General features: G+C 35.1%; 1 protein-coding gene and 1 pseudogene across 1 annotated transcript in view; both read right to left on the bottom strand.

Moving 5' to 3' along the window:
* Window positions 1-12,461, bottom strand: part of CDH11 (cadherin 11) — a 115,069-nt gene extending 102,608 nt beyond the window's left edge. Inside the window, exon 1 of the mRNA XM_074203207.1 lies at window positions 12,340-12,461. The gene's annotated coding sequence lies outside the window, so the exon portion shown is untranslated. The remainder of the gene's footprint in view (window positions 1-12,339) is intronic.
* LOC141513511 (alpha-ketoglutarate dehydrogenase component 4 pseudogene) lies at window positions 923-3,663 on the bottom strand (annotated as a pseudogene).
* Window positions 12,462-20,727: the final 8,266 nt, after the last annotated feature.

Raw genomic sequence — 20,727 nt, 5'->3', positions numbered from 1 at the left:
GGAGATTTCACTTGAATCTTTCCCCATTCATAATAATTGGAACACTTCAAGGATGAAAAAAGCAGGGAAAAGTTTCATTTGCTCAGCAATAGAGTGAGTGCCTGCTCTATGATCACTTGTTCAAAACAAATTAATTAATATAATTTTTAAAGAGCAAGACATATTAAAAATAGCAATGTACCAAACAAAACCATTTAGTCTTAATTTATCCATTTAATAGTTGTATGCCATTGAACAATTTTTAATCCTTATTTTATTTTAATTTTTGAGACTGAATCGTCTTTTTATCAAAACATAGAATTTATCAACTAATATATGTTAACAAATATCACTTAGAGTATTAGAAAGCTTCATGAATCATGTCACCTACCTATAGTCTGTTTCTCATGAAATGTTGACCTCTTCACCATGTTATACTGCCTTTTTATTTAACTTCTATGAGCCCTCAATTTCCCCTATTTGTAAAATTACACCAAGTAAGACTTATGTTTAATACTTGATATAAATATCTTGTTAAGTAAAAGACATAATGGAAATCAATTTCTAATCATTAAATATTATATAAATATGACTCATTAATGTTACTATTCTTGTTATCATATTTTCAAATCTAATGGCTGTAAAGTCAGAAGATCTGGGTATAAATTTTGGCACATATAATTTGATGATATTCTCTGAATTTCCTTCCCCTGAGGGTAGTGAAGAACTAAGGCATGTACATGATAGAAACAGTAATAGAACATAGAATCTTAAAACATAGCACCTGGAATTAGAAATGAAAACTTTAATTCATAGAAGGTGAAAACAGAATTTCAGAGCAACTATTTACCTCTTTCTCTGTCTGTCTGTCTCTCTCTCTCTCTCTCTCTCTCTCTCTTGTTCTTTCTTTTTTTACTATTTCTTAAAGAAATTTCTTTCTAAGGGTGGCTAGGTAGTGCAGTGGATGGAGCACCAGCCCTGGAGTCAGGAGTACCTGGGTTCAAATCTGATCTTAGTCACTTAATAATTACCTAGCTGTGTGGCCTTGGGCAAGCCACTTAACCCCATTGCCTAGCAAAAACCTAAAAAAAAATTCTTTCTTCCTCACTCACATTTCTTTATCTGTTAAATAACAATATAGCTTAGATGATCCCCTAGTTCCTTTTTAGATAAATAAATTCATTAATATATGAATAAATCTCTGATATTTTTTCTCCCAACATATACAGGAAAATCTGGATTTATCTTACTCCTTCCTTCAAAATTTCTTCCCTTCTGAACTTCCTTATTCTTGTTAAAGATACCTGGTTTACCACATTGGTGTCATCTCACCCTAAAACACCCCACATATCTAATGTGTGTCACAACTTGTCTTTCCTGTCTTCTAAATATCTCTTTCTTTGTGTTTTTTTTTTAGGACTTTGCAAGGCAAATGGGGTTAAGTGGCTTGCCCAAGGCCACACAGCTAGGTAATTAGTGTCTGAGACCGGATTTGAACCCAGGTACTCCTGACTCCAGGGCCAGTGCTTTATCCACTCCACCACCTAGCCGCCCCATTAAATATCTCTTGATTACATCTGCTTCTACCTACTCATATAATCATCACAAAAATATAGTTTGTTTGTTTGTTTTTGTTTTTTTTTGGGGGGGGAATAAATATTTAATTCAATTTGTGCTCACCGTACATGATCAAAAGGTATAACAAACTCAAAGGGCAGGAACTTTCTTCTCTTAAGTCATATACAAAATACCTTTTAAAACACATTCCTCTACGTCCATTTCATTTTTTGTTCACCATTTTTATGGTTTTTGACAAATAAAAGTTTGATAATGGCAATAAAATGCATTTTTCATTACTGTCCCATTGTCAGTAGCACAGTAATCTATCCTGCCTGAATTTTATCCTTCAGAATAGGATAACACTGATTCTCATCTAATCTCAAAAGCTTTAGTATCCTCCCTCCTAAGACAATGATTCTTCCTGACCAATACTTTCCATTACTAAAGAGAAAAACAAGGAAAAATTATGGAAACTCTTATTGGAAATTAAACCTGAACAATATTAGAGATACTTGAAAATCAAAAGCAAGCTAAAATGCTATCTAAATTATACAAAATCCTACTTATAGACAAGCTGGATTAGAGATATAAATGACTAGCTAAATTTTCTACCCTTCAAGTTTTTACAGAATCTTATGTTAAATTGGTTTCATGTATAATTTAACATTTGTCATTTTTGAAGGCCTTTATTGTGAAGCTAACTACTCTTTATTTGATAATCATAAATATTAGGCTTGTCAAGTGATTACTCTGGACCTCCACATTGAATAAATTCAGTCTCTTCTGAAGACATGAATTTCCTCCTGTATTTCTAAGGTAATGTTTTTACTATTTCAGCAGTATCAGGTGGACCATGATTCATTAGCAAATCTGATGATTTACCACCCATAGAATGCTGGGATATTGCGGAACAGTGAGATGGAAGCACGGATGATTTTAAAGATTCTGGTACATTCAGTTTGGGGTAGCCTTTTCTGCCCCCCTTATTAGTGGGGTATGTCACTTGACTACCTGCATGACCCAGGTGGCCACCACCATCTTGCTGCCCATGGTCTATAGTTTTTGTTTTTGGGTTTTTTTTAGGTTTTCACAAGGCAAATGGGGTTAAGTGGCTTGCCCAAGGCCACACAGCTAGGTAATTATTAAGTGTCTGAGACCAGATTTGAACCCAGGTACTCCTGACTCCAGGGCCAGTGCTCTATCCACTGCGCCACCTAGCCGCCCCATATAGTTTGTTTTTTTAATCAGCATTCACCTTGTTGTTGTTGTTGTTCAGTCATGTCCACCTGTGTATGACCCCATTGGGGGCTTTCTTGGCAGATGTTCTGTAGGGTTTTTTTGTTATTTCTTTCTCCGGATCATTTTAAAAATGGGGGAAAAAAGGCAAATAGGGTTGCCCTGAATCACACAGCTAGTAAATGTCTAAAGCCAAATTTGATTTCAGGAAGATGAATCTTGATTCACAACCTAGTTCTCTACCCACTGCACTACCTAGCTGACCCACCTTTGAATATACTATTACAATAGCCTTCTAACCAGTCTTCCTGACTCAAGTCTCTCCCATCAATCTATCCTTTCACCAACATGTTGATTCTATTTTTTTTTCCCCTCACCATTCACTTGCTCAATGAGTAACTGGAGTTGCTCCTGCTTACAAATCAGCATTCAGTGTCAAATATAAATTTCTCTATTTGCCATGAAAGTTCTTCATAACCTGACTTCTTTTGCCTTTTTTAGACTTTTTTTTTCACCTAATCTCTCTCTAACTAGTAGCTCCACATTCAGTCCTAATGATTTACTTGTAGCTCCTCAAACATTTCACTTCATCTCCCATCACTATTCTTCATTGGTTTTACTCAATGACTAGAATTCCAACTCACAACACTTAGTATCTTTGGTTCCTTCCAGACTCAGGTTCATCTATCTTCTGCAGAAGATCTTTCCTAGTACTACTAGATGCTATTACATATTCCTTTCAGATTATTTTCAACTATGTTGTCTATATCTTGTATATGCCTATTTATTTACATGTTATAGTTCCCCCCATTAGAATATTTTATTTTTCTGAAAACAGAGACTGTTTTCTGTTACTTAGCAGAATGCCGGCTGAGGAGTCAGCATACAATATATGCTTACTGATTGACTGATGAAAATGGAATTCACATTAGTCATTAGTGTCTAACTAAAAAAGAGCTGAAGATTTGAAAACTATCCTAGAGTCCCCTGAGAAGCACTATAATATGTTTTTATTTTCTATCATACTCAAACTGAATTTTTTTTCATCCATAATCTCTGGTTCAGTCAAAATTTGTCATATTAATAGTATTCTAATAAGAAGGTCACACTAAATATCCACTTGTTGAAAGGGCAACTGAAACAAAGACCTTTCCCCTATAAGGATTAATTAATAGCTAGTCCTTGCTTTCATACTATTTTAAATATATCTCTAGGGTGAATGGAAGGCAGTTCAAAAGAGCTCAGGTCTTGATTCAGTTTTTTGTTGATTATCTAGAGTTAGAAAATGGTATAGAAAATATTAATAATGCAGATGAAACTTAAAAGTGAGTCCTATACATTTTTTGAGAGCCAATCGTTAAATATCTATCATGCTACCCCTGCATATCCTCTATCTAGTAATGGTTCCTATGGCCACAAAGAGATTTAATATGTAGATCTTATATAGATCTGTTGCATTCTCTAGAAGCCTGGGGACAAAGCTATTTTCATTACTTTCCCAATTTCATTTTCAAGAGAGTATTCAATTTCCCTTGGCTACATGACTTTCAGCAAGTCATTTAACTTTTCTGGTCCTTTTCTTTTTACATCATTGAGAAAATGATGGTGTTGAAATCTATGAGATCTTTTCCAAGTCATAATCTTATATTTTGATGATATTCTCTAAATTTCTTTCCACTGAAGGTAAGGGAGAACTAGAGCATGTACGTAATAGAATAGTAATAGAACATCGAATTTAAAAAGACAGCATACCTGGCATGTTAGAGGTAGGAGTTCTTTAGATCATAGAAGGTGAAAAACAAAAAAATTTCAAAGCAATTAGATACTATAATTATAAACTATTGAAGAAGAAAGAGATCACAGAAAATAGAAATTTAGAACTACTGGAAATGTTTGCTTAAGTAACTTTAGAAATTATCCAGTCTATCCTTATCATTTTGCAGATAGAAAAATAGAAGCCTGGAAAGGGACACTGACCTGATGATAGCAAGGTAATGAAAGATCTTGGCTTCCCCTACTCCAAGGTCAGAGTTAGTTTCTCTCTCCTATATTGTAAGATACTCCATCTGACCCTGTCATGTGATTTTGCCAGAGAGGAGTTAATTTATTTATCTTTTCTCATCAATGAGTCATTGAATATCAGGGAAACCTGGAGAACATGGAGTCAAAGAACATAAGTAATAAATACCTCCCTTTCAACAAAAGCATTTGGTATTGATTAAAAATCAAAGTAGATCAATAGAGAGAAAACTAGATAAGAGAGACCAGAATAAGTGATCTCTGAGATCCCTTCCAATCAAAGGAAGTGGGATATTGGGATTAATCCATTCTTCATCTTGATTCCTAAAAGAAGGTAATGAGCATGAGAATCATTTGAAAGGCAGGATGATTATGGCAATGATGAAGATGATGATGATAAAATGATTTTTATCTGATTCTTTATATATATATATATATATATATATATATATTGCTTCATTTCAACTGTGTAACAAACCTTCTACATTATGTATTGTTGCTTTTTGAATTTGATGAAGAAATTCACAATTTAGACCCATGGTAACATACATATTAAGTGTATAAGGGGAAATTTGAACACAGGTCATTCTACTCCAAATCTTATTTTCTATCTACTGTGTCATATTGCCCAACCATTAAATATGTAAATACTAAATTATTTTTTGCTTAGTAATTTAGTAAAAGAAAGATATTGAAGAGACAACTATTGTTGCTCTCTTAAGGTCAAATTGAGTAAGGTCTGATCCTATTGTTTCAGAAAATGGCATAATGGTTCCTGTTTAAAATTAGCTAGCTGCCAAATAGGTATTATCCCATTTTGCCACTATTTATGCTTCTAAAATCTCTAATTGCAGAATGATATGTGGATAATCCTTCCTTGTCAGTCTATATTCTGAAATAGGAACTGCACATTGTTTGATTCATCAAGAATTAAGCAAATTAAAATAACCTAAAAACACCAACAAATCAATCAGAATGAGTGGGGTACTGAAAAGCTTTATGAATGGGGAAGCACTTGCAGCATTCCACCAAAGTAGTTTCCTTTCTCTTTATGGGAAGAGTTAAATATATTCAGGCATTTAAAATTGAAGTGACTATGTACATGTGTGACTTCTAATGCAAGCTTTGTGTTTAATTCATCCAATTTATAGTTTGTTTGCATATGGTTATTTATATGTTGCTTCCACCATGAACTATGAACTCTTTGAGAGCAAGAATTGTGTTTTTTTTCTCTTTCCTTGTATCTCTCACACATAGCACAGTATTTGAATAAGTGCTTGGTAAATCTTTTATTATCTGGCTACTAACATCTAGAGTACGACTTTGTATATGGATATTGAATTAATCTCCCAAAGTTAGTAATGCATTCTATTTCCCATTCTCTTTTTCAAAAGACAAACTAATGGAACGACTACTGGGAGTATAGCCAGGAGCCAAGAGTGAGTCAGAAGACTGCAAGATAAATGTAATTCAAAGTGGAAGTTATTTTAGAGCTCATCTATTCACAGTATCACAGAAAACAGAGTTAGGAGCTACCTTGGAGAGAAGATCTTCTAATCCCACCCCTCATTTTACTTGCAACTAGAGAATGGATCTTACTCCATCCTTTCAAACTAAATAAAAGCAGAAGCTTAGTGAGAAAAGCAACACAGAGTACTCATTGGAAAAAAAAATATTATGTAATGGAAATAGAGATAGATTAGAATTCAGGAGCCTCAATTTTTCTCTTGACCTTATAAATATATTCAGAATGTCAGAATATGAAAGAACCAGAAAAGTTCCCTGCTTGAAACCCAACACTAAAGGATCGCTCCCTTCTACAATATCCCCAATGTGTGCATGAGATGGCCATTCAATCATTTATAGAAGACTAGTAATGAAGAAAGAAGACATCAGCACCATTCTGACGCAGCTCTAAATAGCATTTTCTAATATTAGATCTATAATTTAAATGATTCTCAAATCTGGTTATATCTGGTTCCAATTTCTTCTCAGTTCTTCAGTCCTAGATCATCAATAGCCTCTTGGATATTCCCAAATAGGTTACTTCAGAGATATCTAAATTCAACATATCTTAAACTGAATTCATTATTTTTCCCCCTCTCCTCTTTCAAATTCTCTTTTTCTTCCTTTTACACTGAAGGCATTACTCTTCTTTTTGCCTCTGAATTTTGTAAACTCATCATCATCTACAATTTTTAATACCCCTTCAATTCAAATATCCAATCTGTTGCCAGATCTTTCCCTTTATACCTTTATAATATGCAATCTACCCACAGTTTCTCTCTCAGCTTAGATTCTCATTATCAATAGTCTTTTAATTGATCTTTCTACATAAAATCTCTTCCCATTCCATTCAATATTCTAGTACCAAAGTAATTCTCCTTAAGCCTATATCTGACCCATTTGACTCCCCTACTCAATGAACCCCACTGGATTGTGATTGCCTCCAAGATAAAGTAACAATTACTCTGTTTAGCTCTTAAAACCCTACCCAACCTGTACCCAACCTATTTTTCCTATATCATTAGATCTTGCTCTTCTTTTGCCTACTCAGGTATCCAGCCAATGTACTTATCCTTCTATTCCTTATTCATGGCATACTCTATTTCCATACAGCTGTGTATTTATACTAGCTTCCCTCCCCACCTCTAATTATCTCTTTTTTCAGTTCTATTTTAAAGAATTCCTTTCCTTCTTAAAGAAACAAGCATCTCAAGAACCATCTTCAGCAGAAGATAAGAATCCCTCAATTATTAGTGCCTTCTCTTCTAAAGACCTTGTATTCAACTATATATTCTCTCTCTCTCTCTCTCTCTCTCTTACACACACACACACACACACACACACACACACACACACACACACCTCTCTCATTCCCTGGGTAAACATTATGTATACATTACATATTTGTATTGTATTCATCTCCACAATTAAAATGTAAGCTGAACATGAATTAAGGTTTATTTTATTCTTTGTCTATGTTTTCCATGTTGCATACTAGATATTTAACAAATAACTAATGATTCATGTTCTGAACTTATAGAGCCATAATTGACCTCTCTGCTTTTCTAATTCCAAGAAAAACAAGCACAATTCATTGTTCCCATGAGAGCCCTTCAAATATCTGAAGACATTGAGTAAGTTCACCCTATATATTCTCTTTTCCAGGCCAAACTTACCCAATTCCTGCAATTGACTCATATGACATGGCCTCGAGTTCCCTAACAATGAAATTCAAATTCTAATTTGTCAATGTTGATCCTGAAAAGAGATATACAAAATTAAACACACGACTTCGGATTTTTTAATGCTAGAATTGAAGAAAGCAGGATTTATCTTGTTTTCCTTTTGTCACTTGTGTCTATTAAGGCATATTCAAGGTAATTGTATCTCTGTCTCCATTCTACAGCATTGACTCACAGGAGACTCAAGCTCTACTACCTAAGCCTACAAACTGAAGGAATTGGAAAAGACAGTGCTTAATATCCTTCCCAGCTTTAAACTCTATGATTATGAACTTCTAGACTTCAGTTAAAGCGTTAATTAAAATAAGATACAACCAGCTTTCAGAAGATTATGTTTCAATGTCCCCTCACCACACACACACACACACACACACACACACACACACACACACACACACACACTCATTCAGATATGTTATTTCCATATATGGGAAACTATAGATTAGTCCATTTTTGCCCTTTGAAATTGCAATATATCAGAGAACTATCTATCCAAAATTGGCTCTTCTTCATTTATGGATGAAAAAATCCAGATTTCCTCAAAAAATTAAATATAAGCTCTTAGTACTTAACTCCTGACTCCTTTCCATTGATGCCTAATTCTAATTGTCTAATTCTCTTAGAAAATGTCAGACAGGAAACATATTGAAATGTTCAAAGGGACCGTGAAGCAGAGGGCCTCAATTTCTCTGCCAGAAATAAAACAATCATCATTCAAGGACATTTCTCCCAGCATGAGACATCTGTCAAATAGAGGTTTAGGGGAAGTGAATGTAAAATATATGGATGAGAATAGGAGCAATACATACAATTTCACAATTACATGGGAATATTCCTTATTATCGACATTGCTGTGGTTCTGGCAAGAGCTTAGTTCTCATTTCATGAAGAATCCATTTATTGATTTGTTTTCAGCACATATTTATGAAATCATAGAGATCTAGGCACCAAGGACCATAGAGTCATAAATTTTGAACAATAAAAGACATGGCAATGATCTAGTCCAACTCTCTTGTTTCAAAAATGAAGACATAGGAGACCAGAGGATTTATATTATAAGAGATTCTAGAGGTTCTAACTGGCAGAAAATTCTCAGAGAGCAAAGGCTATCTTATTTTCATGATACCATGCTACATCTCTCAAGACCTCAAACTAAAAATATGCTCATACTTTTAATAAAGTCACATTTTGATTTGAGAATTAATTGAAAGGAACTAGGAATGGGGGCAGCTAGGTGATGCAGTGGATAGAGTACCAGCTCTGGAGTCAGGAGGACCTGAGCTCAAATCCAGCCCCAGACATTTAATAATTGCCCTGCTGTGTGACCTTGGGCAAGCTACTCTTAACCCTATTGCCTTAAATAAATTTAAAAAAATTAAAAAGAAATGTCATAAGTAATTTCTATAATTACCCCCAAATAAAATCTTGAAATAAGGAACTAGAAACTTTTAACCCAAAGAAAAGAGGAGAATTCCGGAAAAGATATGACAACTAACTTTTGGCATTTGAAGGACCATCACATAAAAGAAGGAATATACTTGTATTTGGACCCATTGGACAGAAATAGATGTAAAAGATTAAAGTTGCAAAGAGGGAAATTATGAAATATTTTCCTAAAAATTAGACTTATCTGAAAGTAGAATCACTAATTTGGGGCATAGTAGATTCAAAGACTTAAAATAAAATCATAATGGCCATTTTAGGGATGTTTTTGAATGATTCTTATTTGGGTCTGACTTGGTTTAGATCAAAGATTGCAAACTTTTTTTTGTATGTGTCATGGATTCATATATATGGAAATCTGGGAAAGCTTACTGACCCCCTTTCACAATGATTTTTTAACATCCAAAATAAAATACATAAGATTGCAATGGAAACCAATATAAAAAAATTAAAGCTCCATTTGCATACTTATGGTATGTATTCATGTATATATGTGAGCATGGATTTATAATGTAGGTACACACATATGTATATGCATCATATATATATATATATATACATACATACATACATACATACACACATACAAACACATACACAAAGTATTTCAAAACATTCCAAAAGTTTTAGAGAAGTTTTAAGCTGGTAAAGTTGAAGCTTGAGACTATCCTAAAACTTTAGGGTCACTGTATATGGAAAAGTTCACAGAAACAGTTAAACTCTTATGGTCTAGATCATATCTAAAGTCCTTTCAAACTCTGAAATTCTGTCATCAGAAAAAGTAAAGAATCTTATGACTAATGGCCTCCCTTAACTGAAAAGCAAAATAAATCTCATAGAAGAAAAATTCAAGGCTAAAATCACCAAGAATATATTATTCAGGTTACAGCAGGGTTGTCCTGTTCCCAACATTATCTCCAAAGGTTAAAGATAACTAACTGATGGCTATAATCCCTCCTTCCAGTTTCCTCCTTACTACTCCACAAAATATCTTCCTTGATTTAGCAGAAAACCAAAACTATTTTTAAGAGGACCCTCTGAGATTCCATTTGAAAAGAAACAAGATTTTATCCTCAGCTCAGCCCGCCCAGCTAATTTTTCCAGCCTGGCTCCAGCCAGATGAGAGCTAGCCCAGTGAGACCAGCTCCCTGCTTTCTGTCTCTTCCCAAGTCAAAGACCCCCATCACCTTGTTGAGTAAAGATCTAGAAAAGGTCACAGTCCTGTCAAACTGATATAGTAGCCTTTCAGAAAGGAGGTGAGCCCCCTGCTGCTTGCATTTGAGGCAGCATATTAGACAAGGGTTCTGACATTGCCAGAGCAATGAAATCTCACTTAGTGGCTACTTCAGCAATAATCACATTAATCAGAGCCCAGTAAGGCAAGCATTCCAAAACAATTCTCTTCAAATAAGGGTAGATCCCACCAATATCATGGTGTGCTGGGGGAAAAAAAAGGCTAGATGCCTCTACCTCTGAAGAATAATAACTACCATTTCTACACTATGTTAAAGAATGCAGAGAATGTTACATGGGCATTATTTTTTGACCTTCATCGTACAAATACTGAACCAAATATTGTTTATTTGACAATAACCCTGTGAAGTAGGCATATCACGTATTTCTACTGTAACCATTTTACATAAATGATAATTGAGATTTTGCAAACTTAGGCCAGTAAATGACAAAACCAAGTAAATGAACCAAGGAACTAACCAGTCACAATAACCTACAGAACACAAGGGTTGTCCCTTTTTTATCTTTGACTCCTTGTTTTTGTTTTTCTGGGGCAATGGGCTTAATTGACTTTCCCAAGGTAACACAGTAAGTGTCCAGTGTCAGGTCAGATTTGAACTCGGGTCCTCTTGACTCTAAGGCCAGTACTCTATCCACTCACTGCCTCAACCATAATCAGCATGCTCATTTCCCATCTATCTGTTTTTGCTGGCATTGGGTTTAAGTGACTTGCTCAAAGTCACATTTCCAGTTAAGTATCAAGGGTCTGGGGCTGGATTTGAAATTCTTCAGGAAGTGACTTTATTTCTCTGGGACTCAGTTTCCTCATCTATATAGTTATATTGAAATGCATTTCTTTCAGCACCAACTTGTTTTGCTGTTTGGTCATTTCAGGAGGGTATGATTCTTTATGACTCATTTGGGGTTTCTCTTGGATCTCCAATTCATTTTACTGTTTAGGAAACTGAGTCAAGCAAGGCTAAATGACTTATCCAGAGTCACATAACTAGTAATTGTTTGAGGACAGATTTGAGTTCAGGTCTTACTAACTCCATGTCTGACACTCTGTCTAGTGTGCCACCTACCTGCCCCTAACTAGACTTAGTTCCTAGATGATTCATGGAGGTGGGGGTGGGGGGGGAAGAAGTAGACTATATAGAACAGTTAGGTCCAGATTAAAAAAAAATTCTTGAAGAGAGTTTAGACATCAATTATTGCAATACCTTCATTTTATAGATGACAAAACCAAAGCCTAGAGAGAGGATATGTTCAAAAGGCCACACAGTGAGTAAAGGGCAAAGACTAAATTCTAGGTCTACAGACTACAAGTCTGGTAACCTAGACAGCACGTCATGATGGTGTCACCAATCCCCGGGCTAAGGTTGAAAGTTAATAGGCTGAATCATGTTGCAAAGCTAAAATGGATTTGGATATAATTGGTTAAAGGCATCATTTGGAAATATTCCAACAGAGTAATAGTACACAGTGGGTGAATATGTCTAGGAAATAATTCTGGAGATTCCAAAACGAAAACTTTCCAAATCAAAGCTAGGGGAATATGAAGTTGAAACTAGATTTCTAAACAGGATTACACATTCTTCATAGCATGAATGAGGCTTACCTTGTTCACCCATTGGATACTTGCTGCCAATTTCTGTAACACATACCACCCATTTGATTGGTCACTTAATGAGTCACCGCAGAAATAACTCTCCTGGGACTGCCTCTCCAAAAACCGTAGCTCTGGCTGCAAGGGAGGAAAGTCCATTTGTTTTTAAATAATACAAAAATCAAGACAACAACATTAAGCAGAAAGTAATATCAATGCACAGTATTTGGACATGATGTTGATGTGGAAATGGAACTGGGTTAGAGTCAGACCCAGCTCTGCCAATAACTTGTGAGATAATAGGGAATCTACTTAATATTTATGCACCTAGATTTCTTCATCTGTATCAGCATATTATTAATTAGGTCAATAAACATTTATTAAAAATCTACTATATGATAAGCCTTATTGATGCAAAAACTATAAAAACAAAAACTGAAATAATCCCTGCCCTCACAGAGCTTACATTCTCCCAGAGGAAACCCATATATAATTATTTAGTCCCTTCAGATTTTCAAAATGCATTACATCATACAAGCTTCACAGCACTCTTGAAAATAATACTTTTAAGATGCAAAGGTAAGGAAGGAACATATTACAGGTATGAGGGATATCCTGAGCATAGTCAAAGAGATGGAAGATATAGGATGTATGAAAAACATCAAAAGGGACAAACAACACGATTGGATGATAGATTAAAGGTAAAATTATAACTAACATTCATTGTAATTGAGTGGCATTCTTGGTAGCACCCTAAACCTGGAGTCCCAAAACCTGGTTTCAAAATCTAGCCTCAGACACTTACTAGTTGTATGGCCCCTGTATGTAATCTCTGTTTGCCTCAGTTTCTTAAACTGTGAAGAGGGAATAACAATAGCAAATACCTCTCAGAATTGTTGTGAAGATCAAAAGAGACAATACTTCAAAAAGTTTATTACAGTCTGGAACTTGGAAGTTGTTAGATAGATAGGTAGATAGTTTTTTTTATATAGACTATATACATATTTATATATACTATAACAATTATAATAATATAACTTTTAATTATATATGTTATAAAATTAATAATTTATATTTTACAGTTTTCTCACAGAAATCCTCTGAGATAATTAATGAGGTGGTATTTGCAGATATAAAAGCTAAGACACATAGGAGGAAAAAGGACTTACTCACAGTCTCACAATCAATATATGAACACTTGTGACATGACAGCAAGATTAGTTATCATTCCACTATGACCTCTACATATACTTTCAACTCTAAAATTCTCTATTCTCTACTTTTTTCTGATATTCAGCCAAGTGTATAACAAAGAATGAATGAATGATATATATATATATATATGTATGTATGTATATACACATATGAAGACCAAATCAATGAGAAATAACAATGAATAGACACTGGTACAGAGGAACAATGATGAATGCAAAGAGCTAAAAAGGCTGCCAATCGTTGCTATATCAAAAACACTTATTAATCTTTTAGTCATCAAACATTAATTAAATATTTACAATGCACCAGGCACTATACAAGAAGATACACAGAAGAACAAAAAATAAAACAATACAAATTGTCCCTCCCCTGGAAGAGCTCACATTCTAGCAGAGAAAATGATGTACAAATAATTATGTTAAATGCAAAATACAACTTATCTGTTTATATATATATATATATATATATATATATATATATATATATATATATATAGAGAGAGAGAGAGAGAGAGAGAGAGAGAGAAAGAGAGATGATAGATAGATATAGGTATATGTCTGTGTGTGCATATACATATATAAAAATATACACATGCATGTGTACATATGCATATGCAAGATACATGGAAGCTAACCCTAGAAAGATAACAATAGCACTTAGAATTAGAATCAGTCAGGGAAGGGTTCCTGTAAATGTTGGCATTTTTAACTGAATCTTAAAGGATACCAGGCTCCTGGAGGTAATTTGGAGTTTCTAGAGTTTATTACATAGGGAAGTAACATGATCCAACCTGTATTTTAGTAAAATCATATCAGCATATGAATGAAAGATGGTTTGGAATGAGTTCTTTCTCAAACATAAAATTTGAGGTGATTCCAGAATAACTGGTTTTAAAATGTCTAAGAGGTAGTTGGTTGAAATGTACAATAGACAATCTATTGTTAGACTAGATAGAACTCAACATAGATATATGGATATGTGATCATGGAACAATCTGCATAGAGATATTTCAACTCATAGTAACTGATGAAATCATTAAGATAGCTGGAATAGAATGAAAAAGTACCAGTGATAGATTTGTTAGAGCACATCAATGGTTGGTGGATATGACTTGAATGAAGATTTAAAAATCTGGAAAGAAACACTGCTGTGTAAGTCTATAGTATTGATTCATAGGTTTACAAGGTACTAAATTCTGAAGAAGCCTTAGAAATTGTATACACCCTTGCTTTCATTTTATAAAAGACAAAAATGATGCCCAAAGAAAGGAAATGATATATTCATTGTCACACAGAAAGGCATTGGGGAAGAGGCCTACAAATATTTTTTAAATACATCTCACAGTTTATTTGTGAGGTAACCTTTAAACACCTTCTGGTCTAAGGAGTATAGGATTTGAGGGAGGAATCCAATAATGTTATATATGAACATAGACTGATGCTAAGGGATCCAATTTGTGCCAATATTATTTGTCTTTGTGTTAGCTTCTGTAAAACACAGGAGTTGAAATAAATTACCTCTCAAAGTATTTTCCATGATTAAATTTCACCTCATGATCCTAAGAATGTTTTGGAAAAGCAGTCTAATTATTTCCTCTTTTTTTGGATACTCTGTGTACAATAATTCACTATTTTGAGTCATATATATATATAATATATACATATATATATATAAAACAGAGAGAGACAGAGAGGTACATAGGAAAGAGATAAAGAGAGGGAGAGAGAGAGAGAGAGAGAGAGAGAGAGAGAGAGAGAGAGAGAGAGAGAGAGAGAAACAAAACAAATCCTTCCCCTGCCCTAAAAATTCCAAGAATGGGATGAGTCTTGATGGGTGAGTAAAAGGTAATGCCACCCCTTCCCCCATCCCTCAACGTTCCTTTCATTGGGTTCATAATGGCATGACTTTGAACCTGTGAATCTTATAATTGGATTGAAAAGCAGAGGGGAAATTGCTCAATTTCAAAGAGTTAAAAAGAACAAATGAGTGACATTTTCCAACAGAAAGTCTTGATGTCTGCTTTTCCAAACCACCTCAGCAAGAATTAGAGGCCTTCAACACCCTCCCACTGTGACAGTTTTTTTTGAAGTTTGCTCAATTTTCCAACATCCAGAAACCAAACTTTCTCCACCTTATCTCTAAAAGAATCTTTCAGTATCACCCATCTTAAATCTCCAAAATAAATCTCACAGAACCTTCACTTTACAGGGCATTAGATTGAGCCATCATTTACAACTGTCCTTTATTGAAGATGAGAGGATGAATGTTGCTGTGGTTGCAACTCAGGTCTTCTGAACTAAGATGCACTGGTACCATCAGCTAGAACATTCTCATGTCATCCCACTGTCTTCTGAACAGTCCCCAGGGCAATTAAGAAGAGTTAGAAGCACAAATCCTAGGGAGTTCTATTCTATGAAGGACTAAAGCTGTAGCTGCCAACAAAACTGGCACTAGGATTTTGTGGGATATTACTTTGGACATGACCTTAGAGATAATCTACTTCAGCCTTCATTTCATAACCTAAGAAGTTACACAGAAGCAGTGTGCTATGAGAGAAAGGTCACGAGATTTGTACTTACATTCTACATCAAACTGAGAAGACGGTAAAAGGAACATACACTGATGAAGCATCTACTATGCTAAGTAAGCACTTTGAAAATATTAACTCATTTGATCTGCAGAACAGCATTGGAAGGTCCATGCTATAATTATGTCCATTTTAAAGATAACAAAACTGTGGCAGACAGAGGTCAAGTGACTTGCATAGGATCATACAGATTTCAGATCTGTGCTTCTATCTACTATGCTATCAGTTTACTACATGACCATGAAGCCATATAATGTAGAAGACAGCTAAGATTAGAATAAGTATGGTCAGGATAATAGGAGTTCAAATCATGCCCCAAACAGTTACAATCTACAGGACTTTGAACAATTTAATCTCATTCAACCTGTTTCCTTATTTGAAAATGGGGTTTTTATCAGTACCTACCTCATAGAGTTATTCAGTCTCACATGATAATATATTTGGAACCATTTATAAAGCTTCAGGTGTCCTCTGGGTGATAGCTATAGATTATTCATGCAATCTTTTTATTTTTTTAGAGAGAAATAAATTGAAGCCTAGGAAGGTTAAATAATTTGCCTAAAGTTACATAGCCAGTAATGGATATAGCTAAGTGAGGATTCAAAGCTAGGGATTTTGATTCCAAGCCCAGTATTCTTTCCAATGAACCAGAAGATTTTGCTTCTAATTAGTGGTACATTGGGCAACTACTTTTTTAATGGTCTTAAGAACAGTGTTTTCTCCCATTGCATACAAACTGAAAAAAAAAGTATAACTTAGATTTTCCCATGATTTCCCCAAAGCTGCCCTTCAAAAATTTTTTTAGTAGTTTTTCTTCTAATTAAGAGAATGAATACCAAAGTTCATGTGAATGAGTGGCAGCTGCACCTGTCCAGACCAGCCTTGAACTTCAGTTGCTTTCACAAAGTAGAGGAAAGAAAAGAGGGGGCTGAATGTTAGGAAGGATGGGGAGGAAGGGAACAAGAAAATTAATCAAGGCAGTTCGTGTCTGCAACACCTTTCTTAAAAAGTGTTTGAACATTCCGACATCTAAGTTGGGCTTCAAGCTTTTAGCAGAGTCGCTGAGAGAACAGAGAGTTCATTATGTCTAAGAGGGCTATAAAGGTATATTGTGACATTTTGGAGCAGATCTGCTGAGTTTGACATGACATCCTTGACTGGAATGCTCATCTTCCCTCTCCTCCCCCACACCTCCTGACTCTCCTTGTCGCAAATCATTTATTACAAATTCACTTCCCTTCTGAGCCCATCTGTCCTCCATCTCTGTACCATATCCCTTTAGCTTTCTAACCCTTCAGACAATAGTAGCAAAGTCTGCTTAATTAATTATTAATGTATCACCTTGGATCACAATTCCTTTTGTCAATTAATTGATCCTATGTATATATACTTTTAACTTTACTGATTCCCGTACCCAAACTCTTAAGGGGCTCAAATATTTCATTTACCTAATACTCAGTTTACTACTATAGGAAATCCTTAAAAACTAAGAAAGTGACAGGAATTAGTTCCAGTGAGGCAATGGGGAAACTGAAGTACAAAAGGAACAACTTTGCCCATGATTGATTTCATCTATCATAAAAATCACTAGAATAAGAGGCATGAGATACACATTTTCATTTTGAATTTGTCGTTGACCTTATGTTATGATTCTGGATAAGAAATCCTATCTCAGGCCAGGTAGGTGGTGCAGTGGATAGAGCATTGGCCCTGGAGTCTGTAGGACCTGATTTCAAATTCAGCTTCAGACACATAATAATTGCCTAGCTGTGTGACCTTGGGCAAGTCATTTAAACCCATTACTTTAAATAAATAAAATTTAAAAAAAAAGAAATTCTATCTCTATACCTCATTTCCTTATATATCTTTCATCTAGGACAGGCTTTTTTTCTTATAGGTTTTTGCTCTGTCCTTTTCTTTTCTTTTTTAATTTATTTGAAGCAATGAGGTTAAGTGGCTTGCCCAAGGCCACACAGCTAGGTAATTATTAAGTGTCTGAGGCCATGTTTGAACTCAGGCTCTCCTAACTCCAGGTCTGGTGCTGTATCCACTGGGCCACCTAGCTGTCCTTTGTTATATTTTTTAATTCCCATGTTCTAAGCTATATATCCTTGTTCTAAAATGCAATATACTAAATCTCCTGCAAGTTGATCTTTCCGTCTTCCTTTCTTCTCTAACATCTGTGACTCAAAGATAACCAGGTTGGTGTGAAAGACTAAAAGTCAGGGCACAACCTACACTTGAATGAACTGCAGACTATATTTTGAGACATTCTACCCATACTTGTTCCTCAGAATTTAGGTAATTACAACATTTTTCTCTGCTATAGATAAGCTTGAAATTTCACATAGAAGATGAGAGGGTAGAAGAAATATCTGTAATTCAATTAAGGAGGTTTGAATCATTTAAGAATTTGCTGTGTTCTGTGGTAAATAATCATCAACTGTGATTTCCAGATTTCCTTCTATATATGGCTTGCTAATTTTCTTTGTTATGATACAAACTTGATCTTTGCCATGTATCGTCATTGTGGGATTCTCTAACTCATCTCTGACTCATGCAGAAGATTTATGAACCCTGGTTTCCAATCCTAAACTGAAATCATCCTAGACAAAAATATAACGGGATGAGAATTACAAATTCTGGAGACAGAAAGAAAATGGAAACAAAAAATTACAATACAGAATGTTTATAATCAGCAGGAAACCCTAAATGTAGAATGTTGGCGCTAGAAGGAACATTGAAATGCTCTGAATTAGAATCTGTAGAGGGAAAGAGTATAAAACAGAATTGTAGAGCTGAAAGTAACCTCGATTCATTAAAGATAGATTTGCTGTTTTGCAGTGTTAGAAACTGAATCCTCAAAAAATGAAGAGTTTTGCTAAAGATCATTCATGCAATTAGGGACTGAGATTAGTCCAAAGTACTTTTCACTTTTATACCCTCAATTTTGCCCATATGTTAATAAAATGGGGAAAGGGCATAGAAATTCATAAAATCATTTATAAACAATTAGAAAGAAGATTGTGGAACTGTTAAACAAATATAATTACTAAGTCAAATAGTCTCACAGATAATGCCAATTAAAATCAAATTCAACACCCATCCACTCAGAGCCGACAGTGTTCCCAAACCTGCCTTAGATACAATATTGGGAGTAGGAACTGATTTTTCAGGCTCTATGAGATGAATTGGACCTGAGAGATCCTTTAATCAGATCAGTAATTTTACAGATAAGAATTGAGGCAAAGAAAAAGAAAGTTATCTTCTCAAAGTCACAAAGATAACCAGTAAAAAAAAAAAGACCATAAGAGCCAAATCTCATATATTCACTAAACTATGTTGTTTTCTTTCAAAGAAAATTTGAACTGATGTTATGTCCTCAACCTCCCAATTAGTGCACAGTTAATGAATCTAGGGACTGGACACTGTCTGAACCCTCACACCCCCAACTATTTGCTAGACTGGCATAGTTAGATTTAAGTATCTTATATCTTTGACCCTTGTTCTCCATTCCTATTATAAAATTTGGAAAAATGCTCTTTTTTCATTAACTCTTCATATATTGCTTCTTTGTCTAAAACTATATAAACTTGAACCTTAGGTGTTCTGGGATGTCTCTCAGAGTGTAGAAAATCCCTACATGATTCTCCATTCTGGAGTTATTCTACTTTGTCTGTGTGTGTGTGTGTGTGTGTGTGTGTGTGTGTGTGTGTGTGTGTGTGTGCGCGTGCTGCTCTTGTCTAGGGGCCGGGGTAAAAGAATTCACAGGTTAAAGGAACTACATCCATTCCTTCATCTATTCATCTGATCCTACTTTGCAAGCAGAACTCAAAAACTGGTCTTTCCCTTATCTTCCTCCTAGATAAATACGCCTGGCACAAGTAGCAGGAAGCTATCATGCCCACTAGTGAGAAGGGCACTACTAGGGTCAGGAGGACAGAGACTATGCGAGAGCAGCTGTAGGCTGTTTCGGGGAAGTTGATTCATGCTTAGGTAGAGAAGAGAGAGAGATGCCATCTGGTAGTCTCTTTTAACTAATTAGTCTTACTAACTAGGTGCTAAACTATTTTTTTTTCTAGCTACCGAAAGAGTAAAAGTACCGTCAATTCTCTCTAAATTCAGGTGCCGGGGACAATCTCTCATTTGCCTAGTCCAGCTATATTTGTCCTGAACAGTAATCCTTCTTATAGTAGCCTCACAATTACCATCTAGCTTCACCTTATGTTCTTCCAGTGATGGGGAATTCTCTAATTCCTGAGGCAATCTTCCACTTTTAGATAGCTCTGATTGTTAGAGGATTCTTTTTTAAACTGAGCTAAAACCAGGCTCTCTACAATGTATACCCTACTGCTACTGTTTCAGAGCTGTGGGATCAAGAAAAACAAGGAAAAATCATTTTAGACATGATGACACATAAGTGAAAAACTAAAGAAACGAGGTGCCTCAGTGGTCAGATTGCTGGTCTTGGACTCAAGATCTAAGTTCAAATCCAGTCCCTGATTACATCATTTATCCTCTGCTTCAATTTCCTGAACTATAAAATGGGCATCATAATAGGATTGTTGTGAGAATCAAATAGGATGACAAATGAAAAG

The sequence above is a fragment of the Macrotis lagotis genome, chromosome 1, assembly GCF_037893015.1.
Source record: "Macrotis lagotis isolate mMagLag1 chromosome 1, bilby.v1.9.chrom.fasta, whole genome shotgun sequence".
Taxonomy (NCBI): Eukaryota; Metazoa; Chordata; class Mammalia; order Peramelemorphia; family Peramelidae; genus Macrotis; species Macrotis lagotis.
The sequence above is the reverse complement of the archived record's forward strand: the minus strand, read 5'-3'. Positions and strand labels throughout refer to the sequence as shown.